The following is a 13,205-nucleotide window of genomic DNA, read 5'->3' as shown; positions in this document are numbered from 1 at the left end:
ATTATTTGCATATCTTAACAACATGAATATTTTTCAGTTTCACAGATTCACTGGATATCATCTCTCAGGAGATACTCCCTTCTTCCTATGAATTGCACAAATGTGATTGTCAGTCAGGGGACAATTTTAACATATTCCCTTCCTAGAGTCTGTAAGGTCCTGATTCAGACAAGCAGTTAAGTGTGTGCTTACTAGAGCTGTATGCTGAAAGATCATCACATTCTATGGAGGCATTTGGAGATGCTGAAATTCTATCCAGATTCAAAAACAACTTTAATTTAAAAATTTTCTGTGAACAAGAAAAGTATGGCGTCCCTATCTAATCTCTGCATCCACTCCACAGCAAATCAAGGAAGTCCTAAAATCACAAGCCTAACAGGCTGTGGAACTACAGCATCAGTAAGTCTTTGGTAACCCATATGGGGTTGCCGTATGATCAGGACTCAAGATTCCCCTTCTCTGCAGCTGTGTGATGCATTTCTTGAAGTTTGAACAAAGAGTTCTATCTCATAGTTTGTTTATTACAAATACAATAATTTACTTGAAAGTCACAAAAAGAAATAAATTTCCCCAAAGAGGTTTATTTAAATTAAAACATTTCCTAGAGAATAGACCTTTAGATTGGAAAATAGGATAACATACAGTCATAAAGATGACATTTCAGTTTAATTAGGAAGACCACTGTACAAATACTTGTTGTTAATATCAAAACAAGTCAGATTCCAAACTGCTGCTAATAATGAAATTAAAATAAGGTGCACAGATGAAGAACTGAGTTAAAACTGGGATTATTCTTTGCTAATTCTGTTAGCTAAAATTCATCCTAGTACAGAAGATCAATAAATTGTTCATATATCACCACGCCTCACCTGAGACCGTGTTTCATGTAGTGGACAGGATCCTGGTATTAAAATTCAGAAATGTGAGCTCTTGAATCAGTATTACTAAGACATTAGAACCCTGTGCTGCTGCTTTTCTTCTCTACATGGGAAAATGATAGTCTCACTCTCATAAATTATTCTATGACCTATATATGACAAGCTTAAAAAAAGAACAAATACCATAAATGGAAAGTAAAACATGAATAGGTCCAGTGCTGGACTCATGTACAGAGAAGATCTTTATTCACATAGAACAATTTAATTTACACTTACTTCAACAAGGAACTACTTGTGTCATATTAACAATCTGAAAATGAACTATATAGATGTATCTAGCAAAATGATACTGCATCACATAGTGATACTGCATCACATCAAAAGGAATTAGAATTCACTGAGCAGAATTTAATTAAAAAGCAGACTGCCTCAGCAAATAGCACAGTGGCATCCCTCCAGCTCTTTGTTTGTTGATTCCTGGAACAAGACACTTTGACGGTCAGGGTGTAAGTGAAGAGCCCCGGAAGATAGTGGTCATCAAGTAGTTAGTCAGGATTTCTGGAATTCCAGGCTACCCCTCTAACCACTGATTAAGTTTTAAAATTCAGCACTTAAAAGCTAACCATGTAGCCTGTGCTCCCCGCATAGCTCATGCCTAGTGAGACAGCATCTCTAAACTGTGCTTCATCCATCTTCTCTTGAACACCAGCCTTAAAACAGGATGATGTGCTTCTGTTTCCTTTGTGGTGAGGAGTGCAGCTGGGACTGGTAGGAGAATGAGTTTTATCTCACACAACGTTATTCTGGCCAGCAGAGTTGAGTCACCATAGGGAAGGAAACATGGTGTGCTTGACTAATAATGGATCAAAAATGCACATAGGACAGATCATGACCAAGGAACAGGTCATGACTCCTGTCCCCCAATTTGCTCAAGTTAGTGTTCACGATGCTTTGTTTCTGATTTGTAATCTACAGCTGAGCTCTAGATAAGACTCCAAACCAAAAAACAGCATCAGCGGCATGAGAGGCAGATGTATAAAATAGGAATTCTCCAAGAGCATTAGCTGGTTTTGTTCACTAATTGATTAAAAAACTACTTCAACCCAAGTGTAATGCACAGATGGTCTCTGGAATACAATACAGATCCTTTTTTTTTTTTTTTAATTCTCCCTCACTGTTCATTTCTGGTGACTGTCAGTTAATGATAAACTTTCTGAGTTGGCCAACACTCATATCCAGTCTGATTGTTACGTTTAACTCTGAAAATCATTAAAGTGCCTACAACAATTTCATATGAAACATTTTTCATCAGGCATCTTCAGACACCATTCAGAACTGACTCTCTTTTCACCCAGAAATGCAATTAAGAGGAATCTGGAATATTAGTTGAGACAGATTTGTGAGAAAGAAAGTGTCCAAACTGCATAAATACCCTTAGCAGTCCAATAAGAAATGAAGAAGCAAAGCTTCTTTAGGTTTTTCAAAGTGATTTGCTAATGTACAGGGGTATCCATTTAAAGAATAACTCCCAGCCTTACAACAACCCTCAGGAAAGACAAACTGCAAAGAAATCCTTGGATTTTGATGACTCTTCTTGTCTGGCAGCTAATACTGTTTTGATTTACCATGTAAAGGTAAGTATAAAGATGTGGCTCTATCTTTCTAGGCACATGCAAATTCTTAGAAGGCACATTCTTCTTGGAAGTGTTTGCAATCCTCTAACATAGCGTAACATGCTGCATTTTTATTGATGTATTTTAAACAGTGTATTTTAAGCAGCACAATGGGTGACATTTATTGCAAATAATCTACAGTTTATCATAGAAAGTATGAAAGTTTGCCACTGAGGCTTATCTAATTTTTCCACTTGCCTGCCCTAGGGCACTTTCTCACCATTTTGGCTGAGTCAATATGCTGAGGAAGGGGGCAGGGACTAAGCTACAGGCTGTATGGCAATGTGTTTGATATGTTTGGATCACCACCCTCCTCAGCCACCATCCCTCTGACCTCTGTGGGAATCATGTTAACTGCAAAGAGGGAGTGAAGGCATCACACACATAAAACCTGTGGAGATTTGCCACCTACATCATTTTTATGCCAAATGACTACAGGCTCCCAAAGAGCCTTCTGAGGCCTAATCATGTGAAAGCACAGCAGATGGATGAATGAGGAATTTTCTAATGATTGGTTTACTATCCAAAAATACCATTTTTGGAGGTAATCACAGCCCCTAGGTTTGGGCTAATTCAGCTAGTTAATTTCCACTGGATATTAACCTGTGCTGCTGCACAGAAGGACAAGCTCCTACTGACTTCTGAATCACCTTCTTCATCCCAACTACAGAAAGTTAATTGGGAAGCTAGCTAGTTATTTTAAATGCCTAGAGTTAAACGATTTCAATGTTCTCGTTGTCTAAATTGGAATGTTTCATGTTGGTTTCAGTGAGATTTCATTTCAAAAATGGAAAAGAACATTTTGACCTCTGGTGACATTTTGTTTCCATATTTAACTTTTGTATACATTAAGCAAGTGAATAATATTTTAAAAAATGAAATGCTTTACATTTTGTTATCAAAACAAAACCTTTTGGTTTTCTTTATATGAAATGTTTTGGTTGAAACCCAGGAGGTTTTTTTTTTTAAAAAAAAAAAAAAAAGATTTTATGGGTATTATTTTAACAAGCACATTGTTTTCATTCCATTTTGGAATGGAAGGAAATATATCAGCGTCACATAGTTACTCACAAAATAGAAAAGCCTGATCCTACAAAGATTCACTTAGCAGTCATTCACCTCCAGACCAAAAATAACTGCCTTAGAGTAAGCCAAGTTCCTGGGACAGTGCAATGGAAACTGGATGAAATGCATTGGCCTGGGATAGATACAGAGGAGGTCAGATTAGATGATGAAATGGCCACTTCTGGCCTTAAACTCCAGGAAATAGTGCAGCCTGTTTGGGGACTGAGGCATTCCAGTTTCCATACTCTGAATGAGGAAATTTGTCAAGTCCCAGGCCATATGAGTAAAGTTAGTCATCTAATTAGATTTTTAATATGCTCACCCTTTGTTCTAGGTCAAAATATGGGAGAAAAAAAAAAGGAAAGACTCAAGGCCTATTTTCAGGTCTGTAGGGAAGCTATTTTTTGTATTTACATCCTGCCTCCAAGCTATTGGTGCAAATCTGTCCCTGATCCTGAAGGATCAATCAATATTTGATTCAGTTGCTGAAATAATTTCAGAAATATCGGCCTAGATCACCCTTCTAAGACTTCAACCCTTTGAATTTTCACTCGCAAGCAGCAATGTAGCCACCAGCAACAATTCTGCTCAGCTGCTCAGGGCAATTCATCCAGCTCACAGCCCACACCAGCCACCTTCTTTCTGAGCTGCTCTTCATACACACCTGGGAAGGGGCTTCAGATTAGATTAATTAGTTTGGCAGCCCCATCCTTGTCACTCTCTTTCCTGAAGGGTCTGCATAGCCTCCTGTGCTGCATAGCCATCCATCCAAAGTATCTTTCAGCACATTTCTCTGAGTTCAGCATATGATGGGTATATCCATGCAGGCACATGTCAGAAGTGCTCATGGACATTGGATCATTGGGAACAAAGACTGCACATCCTCACATAGGACCTGGCTCACGCCCATCCTTTGATGGAAAAGATCTGAGTTTTGGTTATGTGATAGACACTTATTTGGCCACATAATGGAGTGTGTAAGGATTGGTCAAGATGCCTAAGGTATATTCATGTGATAAGAAATACTTGCCTTGAATTCCAGGTGTGTGATGAGTACAGCCCCACACTATATTCTGCTCAAATGGTACTACTTGAGCTTATATATGGCACCCTCTTGCCAGAGTATTTGGTACTACAATGCTAAGGTAATTTTGCCTTGTGAGCACACACTGACAATCAAATATATTCACAAATTGGCTCAAGACAAAATGCAAGTTGCCAGGGTATATATGTTCAAATCTATGCCTGGAAAAGTCATGGAAACCAATGAAAAGACCTGTATCCTATGAGTTCCCCATGTCATGGTCTGATTAAGGACTTTTTCCTGAATGAAACCACATGGTAGATAATTCTTTAGCCTTTCTTGATAATTTTATCTGGATGTTGGAGGAGCCTAAGGGAGGCCTGGGATTTGTAGCTGGTCAGCTGGGGTTACTAATCTGTATCAACACCAAGAAAAGAGTATTCGGTAATTAATGAAGTGATTAATCAGGATATCATAAGCTTGGGAGGTTGACTGTTCAGATCCCAAATAATGGGACGCACTAACCTGACTTCTGATCTTGTCATTGCAAGCCCCTTACTTTGAATATTTAGCTGAAATTGTGGGGGACTCCATGATGTGACTATGGACTGTTTTTTGCAGTATAACTCCCTCTCTTCCTTCTTCTTTAGTTGCCTTTGAAATAAAAAGATTTAGGATCTTATTCCCTCCCATCTTTCTGGCATCGTTAGACAAAAATTTTCTTAATTCCAAAGTTTTAGATGACATTGGCAACTTAAAGTCCTGAATGCACTTTCAGCGTGGAGAGAACATAAATGATTTTCTATTCCAACAACACCAGGGAACAGAATAAGGTCAGGTACTGTCATAATTCATTTTGTTTTTATTTATTTATTTTTAAATTAATTCAAGGGAAGCCATAAAATACTTTTTGAAGAGGAAGCCAAACTCAGCTCTGCCTCCATCACGATTCAGTGAAATTGCACCTACCAGAAATAAGGTAGAAGAAAACTCCCTCACTCAAAACCAAGACTTCTGCCCACAAGTTATACAGATCTAATTTATCTCCCTCCCTAGGACTGAACGAGAGCTAGACCTGGTTCATGTTCATGAGTACTCCTGCTATATTACTCAACAGGTATTCACTGCATGTTTAAATCATGTGCTGAAGGATACATTGGATGGATGAATGAATCTGTGGTCACAAGTCAAGAGCCCTTTGGAAATTGGAGAGAAATTGCTTCTGCCAAGGCATGTTTCATCTCATCTATTTTAGACATCTACCTTAGAAAGAGATGAATCACACCCTGGAGGTTCCTGCTCTTCTTCTTTTATTGTAGAGGCATTGCAGATTGACTGTTTCTTACATAGGCATCTCCAGTGGAGAAGTCTGAATTGGAACATAGGAATTTCTCTGCACTTAACTTCCCTCTCCCACAAAAATATAGTACATCTCAACTTACATGTTACATCTCTGTAAAGACAAAGGACTCATTCTTTTCTTTTTCACACTAATCTCCTAACTTGTCCCTCAAAGGTTGAAGAATGAAAGATGATGCTTTGTCTTTTTTTTTTTTTTTTTTTTTTTTTTTTTTTTGATTATAATGAAAAAGAGCAGTTTGTTCCCAAGGTGTGATTTATACTGAATGATGTGCAGTATTTTCTTTCTTTTATTGGTTGTGCCGACATTTTAGGAATAAATCTAGCAAATGTGCAAATTCTAATATCTGTGTTTGCGAGTTTAGTGCCTTTATATAGACAAGTTAACTCAGTTTGCATCAGCCAATTTATTTCTTGGCAGATTCTCAGTTTTGAGGTAGAAAGAATGTTGTTTGTAAAACTGTCTACTCTTACACATCTTTGCATGCATTAATTCCTCACTTCCTTTTTTGTCTGTAGCCAGTAATTGTTTTTAAGTTGCAGAGTATTGTTGTTGGTTTGCTTTTTTTCTTTTTTTTTAATGATGCTGAACAAGTGGAAATTGTCACGGCCAACAGAGCTCAGTCATTAACAAAGTTAAACAACAATCAAGGCAGATTTCTTTTTTTATCTCAAACTTCTGTTTTACATCAGAACTAATTATTTCAACTTAGATCCTGGCACAACTCACCATTATAATGAAAGGGAGGTTTCAATGAAAAACCTGCACCTTTATAAAGCAACTTGGCTTTAAGTCATCTCCCACTGAAACATCAGAGATCAATACTGCACAGCGCCCCAGCGTACTGGATTATTGTGAACATCCTGCTGGCTAGACTTCAGCTTTCCATTTAATTGTTCTCTTATTTAAAATTCTGCTGCACTCGCAGAAGAGCAGGAGAAACCTGGTAGGCATTTTGTAAGGTTATGAACAATGAAAACTCTAGATAAATGTCAGAGAAAAGATAGTGGGCCATAAATCATCAGTTGATGGTATCAGGTGAAATAACTTGTTCCCTTCCTCTACCTCCCCAGGGCAAGCAACCCTGAATATGTTAAATGCTGAATTTATCAGTGATGCAACATTCCCACTGACACTTAGATATGAGGCCATTTCAGCAGTGATGAATTTTTTTTCATCTTACAATTCTTTTGATTTTTCTGGGGATGAGATGTCTCAGGCGACAGATAAAAATAGGGCAGAGTGGTGGTGAAACTTAGAAATGCAGCCTTGCAATTGATTGCCTCATATCTGCCTTCAAAAAAGTTGTGAAATGTGCTTATATTTATATGACAAGAGAAGGACAATTTCTTCCCAGTGTCTCTTTGATAATCATGGATACTAATGGGATCTCCGGAATCTTGTCTTGTCAAATTATGGCAGTCAAAGTATTCAGACTGCCCTGATACTGTCTCTCTATACCTACATAGGCTCTAATACATGCAAAGCAGTGAGAGAGGAAAGCCAGCACAGCCTGGAACCAAAGGGGGAATCATTAACAAATGTTTCCAAATAAAAACAATTTTCCTTTTGTCTCCACATTTTCCACTCCATTTGATTCCGCAGTGACAGGGGGGAATGTTGTCCTCTGGATTTGGTAGCAACATCACACAAAATGCAACACTCAAAGAGGAAAAAAATTATTCTGTTTTTGCTTGAAAATTGGAGTCAGATTTTTCAGAAGGAAGCTAAATCATGCCTACCAAATAATGAATCCTTGAAGGCACACACACAGACACAGCCAGGTTTAGCTCAGTTGGTTAGAGCGAGGTGCTGCTAATGCCAAGGTCACGGGTTTAATCCCTGTATGGGCTATGCTGAGGGTTGGATTAGATGATCCCCAGAGGTCCCTTCCAACCTTACTATTCCATGATTCTGTGATCATATACATGAAGCCCTGCCAACAATTATACCTTACTCCTTTTTCCCTTTTTTCCTCCCCACAGAACGGAAATGTAGCTCGGGGGTCTCTTCTCATCCTGCCTCCTCCCCCCCTTCCATGCCAGATTCAGCCATACATAACTGGGGGAGCAGGGATGGAGAGGAGTCTCAAAAAAGGATGATTGCCACCAGCTACCATTCCTGATGACCACGCTGTGCCCATGCTGGGGAGCAGCAGCCTCCTTGAGGAGGGCCCCATTCCCAAAGGACTCCTTTCACAAGGGACATTCCTCAGCACTCCACTAACTCCACTGTTACACAGCTTAGTAATTTGGATGAATATGAAGCTCTTCACATGTGGAAGGACAAGAAAGGTCACACAGTTGAGCTCCACCCTCCTGTTAGCACACTGTGGATGTTTTAGTGTGCCCAAGGATTACATTCCTGTTTGCACTCATCTATTATGAGCAAAAAATATGGCTCCCTCTTGTTGAAACTGAGAGATGTATGTGAAAATAATTGCTCTTCTCCAGTTCTCACAAGGAGAGCCATGCTGCATGTTTGGCATGGGAAGTGTGACTCAGAAAGATCCCTTGGGGAGCACAGAGCAGCATGCACTCTGGCAGCAGATATAACACACTTTGAAACAGCATGGTGTGTACGCACTCCTCTGTTGCATAGGTATCATTAGCTAGCTGCAGAAGCCTGACTAGATAGCTGGAGATATCAGCAATATGACACTCCACTAGATCTGGGATGATGGTGACCTGCAGGGCTCAAACTCTGGGTTTTGTTTGTTCAGAAGAGGCTACCCTGTGGATTGGGGCAGGGCCAACCTCTTTACCATTTGAAACTTTTAACTGTTTGAGCCTTTCATTTTAGTAGGGTTTGAACAGCATCCAACTAAGTTAAAACCACATATGGGATGAAGGGAACTTGGATTTAAATTTGAATTTCACACTGCACATATGCATACACATGCATGCAAGCAGCGCACTGGGTCCTTTGATGTGAGAGATGCGTTTGAGCCACTCTTAAGACAGAGATCAGCCCTAAGTCTTAAATTCTTAGATCCTTAAATTCTCCCATGCCACTGTGAACTGGAATCACAGATAATTTGGGGGCTGGAAGGGGAAGAAAAAACTCTCTTCTGCTCAAAAAAAAGAAGGTTTTAAGCAATCCACAGAAAAATCCTCATTTCCCATCTGTCCCCTCCCTACCTATGACAAAAAAAAGTAACACCTTCTCTGAGCTCCAAGTTCTTTCCACTCATTTTCTGTGAGGCTGCCTTCTGTATATGAGCAGCTTCATAACCAAACAGGCAAGGACTGAACCATTACTTCTTACTGTGGTTCTCAGCAGCTCTGAGAAGCACACTGTTTCTTTCCCTCCCCCAAAGAGGGAAATATCTAAATACACAGGGACTCCTTGAATTTTTCAGCAGCTTAAGTTTCTCTTTTACTCCTTTGCACTTACATACCTGCAAAGAGTATATGCAAAGAGTATGCTTATCTGGGACTCTCAAATTGAGAGAAGAATTTGCTCTTGCTTATTTATTTATATTAGCTGCCAGGTTACATCAGTTGAAATTGCAGTCACCTGATCCTCAGATAAAGCTGTGGGGGTTGCAGGTATTTGTATCTGTGAGAGAAAAGGAAGTGGAGAGGGTGTTCTAGTATCTGATGTTTCAGACCAGGGAATCAGGGTATTTGGGATGTAAGTTGTCTTCTTCTGAGATCTAGGTGACTCTGAAACAGAAATCTCTGTTTGCCTCTGCCTTGCATCTCATCTATGTCATAATAAAGCGATTGCAAAAGAGCTCTAAATCAGAAGAGCAGGGTTAGGGGCACTTATCTTGCACAGGTGTAAATGAAGCTGTGAGACAAATAGGACACAAAACAGGGCAAGATTTGTGCCTTTGCTTCATCACCTGTAAATTTTGTGCAATTTAGTTTTCTTTGTATTGCTAAAGTGAACTTTAAATCACCAAAAGAAGAGAAACCAAGATATTAATATGAAACATCCATTCTTCATACATGATATAAAATTATAGTTCTGGCAATTGTCACTGAAGATCCTAAAATACTTTACAGAAGAATGCAGACTCCATATTGATGTTTAATCATATTCCCACTTAACTAATTGTATTCCATATTTAAAATATCCTCCTTTGATTGTTTTAAATACTATTTTCAAATAGAATTTAGAAGCTTCCCCCAGAGAGAGATGCATTTCAATGGTAGATGTAGAGACCATATGTGCAGTTTAAATATCCCTGTTAGCTTGCTGGGGGTCAGTCAAGATGAAGAATATTGGACACTGTAAGAGAATGTTACATTTATTGTGTGTCTGATAGTTAAGACTTTCTTCTTCTTCAAGTCTAGTTATTCATAAAATGTGCATTTTGTCTCTGGGCCTAGAAATGGAAATATTGTGTTATTTGGGATATGATTTCTGTTGCTCCTATTGCCTGAAAAAAAAAGGCTTCTGAATTTCTAACACCAAAATAAATGTGGTATCTTTTATCTTTAACCTCCTCCAGAAGCAAGTTATAATAACTGCATGCAAGTATCATTGATTGAACAAGAACTGTTCATACAGGAAAAAAAAGTTCCAATCCAAAGAAACATACAAAAAATGTGGGTATGTATATACTACAATTTCCTTTTGCAAGCGGCATAAATATACATTGTATGTCAAGCTAATTACAGCTGTATGTTGTGGTTTCTTCTTTAGTGATTGCCTCTCACTGAGGTTGAGACTGGAACTACCACTATGAAAATCAATCTGAGAAATCTACTAATTTCTGTAAACACAGCAGAGACATGGCAAGAAATACCATCAGGAAAAAAAAATCTTCTACTCCTCCAAAAAAAACAGGAGAACACATTTCCCACCGCAGCTAAATGCAAAAACTTCTTAACGATGTCATTGCCCCAGTTAAAAGCAAACAAAAGTGCTGCAATAGCCATTGTAGTCTTTCAGCTTCAAGTATGTACTCAGAAAAGTTCTGCTTGTGAGGTTAATGTCTAATGAATATTGCAGGAGAACTTTCTGGTTCTTGCTACGTCAAAAACTGGCTGTACAATGCAGTAAACACAGAAAGGAGCTATAAGTGGACCTTTTCTCTTCATGCTGGAGAAAGGTTAAATAGGAAAATGCTTCAGAGACTGATTCCCAAACATTTTTTTATTTATTTATCAACTGTACTTAAATGATAAGAAGAAAAAAGCTAACCTTCTGTTTTTTAGGTATGTGGAAAGCAATATAAAGGATAGCAAAAAAATGGAAAAGGTAGAATGCAAACATACAACAAGGGAATTCATATACCAAGGGGAAGCATCAGAGTAACAGATGATGCGTAGTTCAGCCAAAGCCATAAAACATAGAGTCTTGCTAGAGGTAGAATGTGCTGAAAAAAAAGAGAAATTCTGTGTTCTACTTATTACAGAAAAGATATGGACTCCTCTACAAAGGAGGTGTGAACATTTACAGGATGTAGGGAAGTTCATGCTGAAATAACAACCAGATGCAATATACCACCACCATTGCTCTTTATTGGTTGCAGCTCAAACCTTCAGCTCAATACTATATTCAAACATACAAGCAGTCTCACCGTCTTCAAGTGCTCAGGGCTATATAGGTGCTTAAGTACCGTGATGAATCAAAGACTTCAGTTGTCCCTCTCATGCCACCCTTCAGTATGCTCCCCTTGTTATTTATCTGGGTACTCACTGCTGCTGCCTTTAAGTGTACATTCCCCACATAACTACACTCCGTGCAAGGAATTCTACTTAAATGCCTCTAGCATCTGTCTGCAACTTAAGTGTGCAACCCTGCTGTTCTCCTGCTGTTCTTGTCTTTGACATAAGCTAATAATAGCTTTGTAAAATTTATCTTTCTACTCCGCTTAGATTTTTGCTTACCTTAATGAGGTCTTCTACTCAGCTCTTATTTTCCAAAGAATCCACTGCACTTTCTCCATTCAATGTGAAGACCAGAGTTTACAAGCTGCATTATCACTGAGGTTGCTTTCTGTCAGATTGTCCCATTTTTGGAGCTCATTTATATAATAAGTCATTGGAACAGCTCTTGGCCTCACCCAGTCCTCATGCTGAGGCTGAAAACTTTCTTCGATGTTGCCTGTAATACATTTGCTTTAAGTAGCCTCATACCCAACACTGTGCTCATAAAGAGAAAATGTAAAGAGAGAATGGACCACTTATAAGTAAGCTGTTATGGAATAAAACCTTGATAACTGGCATGCAGTCTCACAGACAATAAGACATTGAGCATCACTGACTGAAAGCTGAACATAGATGAATTCAGGCTAGAAATGAAATAGCTAGTTTCTTTGATAAGGGTACTCACTTGCTGAGAAAATTTACAAGGGTTGTAATGAGTTGTCTCTCACTAGTAACTTTTAAGCCAAGTTTAGATTTATTTTTGCTTGTTCTAAAACACTCAGTTCAAACAAGAATTACTTCAGGGATGTCAAAGAAGAGGTATGAAGAGGTTACCTCAACAAGCACAAGCAAAATTGTATTTCCTCATTCTCAAAAGTTTTAGGGATATGCATTTTCACCTGTGAAGAGTTTACAATACTTTTTCAAGAGTACATATATCACATCCACCTTGCCACAGAAGTATCATATCTCACCACGTAGTTCAGCAATTAAGCATGCTAATGGTTGGTGGTAGTTTAAGGGACTGAGATGTGTAGGAACACTGAATTGGCCTGTCAAGACTGGGAAGAAATACCAGCAGCCACCCAAGACTATGTAAAACAAGGCAGAGAAACAGAAAGACCAGGTCACACTTCATTGACCTTATTTTGCATTTTGGATGCTCAGCTTTGCTCTGGAAATCAAGCTATAGACACTGTCTCCACAGTTTTGTCTGTCTTCCCTTGCCTTCCCATACTCCTTTAACAACTGAAATGCATCCATCCCTCCCATAAAAAAAAGAACACACACATTTTCATGTAAAACTACTGAACTTTTTTTAAGGGAAGAAAGACTGTCTCAGTAAGAGTAAAGTGATTCTGTTGAATATTGGGAAATGAAGTCCAGTGCAGGAACAGGACATGCACCAAAGGACAGAGGCACCTGATCTACAAGCGCAATTAGATCCACATTATTTCAGAACTTAGTGTTCACTGTTCTTACCACAAAACATGCACAATTTTTATAGAAAGCAGATAATACTCATAAAAAATCTGCTTAGTCAAAATTTGATTTCTTGCAAAGATTTTCCCAACAGAAACTTTTCAGTCAGGGCCAGAT

Source organism: Rhea pennata, chromosome 1 (genome assembly GCF_028389875.1).
Source record: "Rhea pennata isolate bPtePen1 chromosome 1, bPtePen1.pri, whole genome shotgun sequence".
In the NCBI taxonomy this organism is placed as follows: Eukaryota; Metazoa; Chordata; class Aves; order Rheiformes; family Rheidae; genus Rhea; species Rhea pennata.
Note: the sequence above shows the minus strand (reverse complement) of the source record.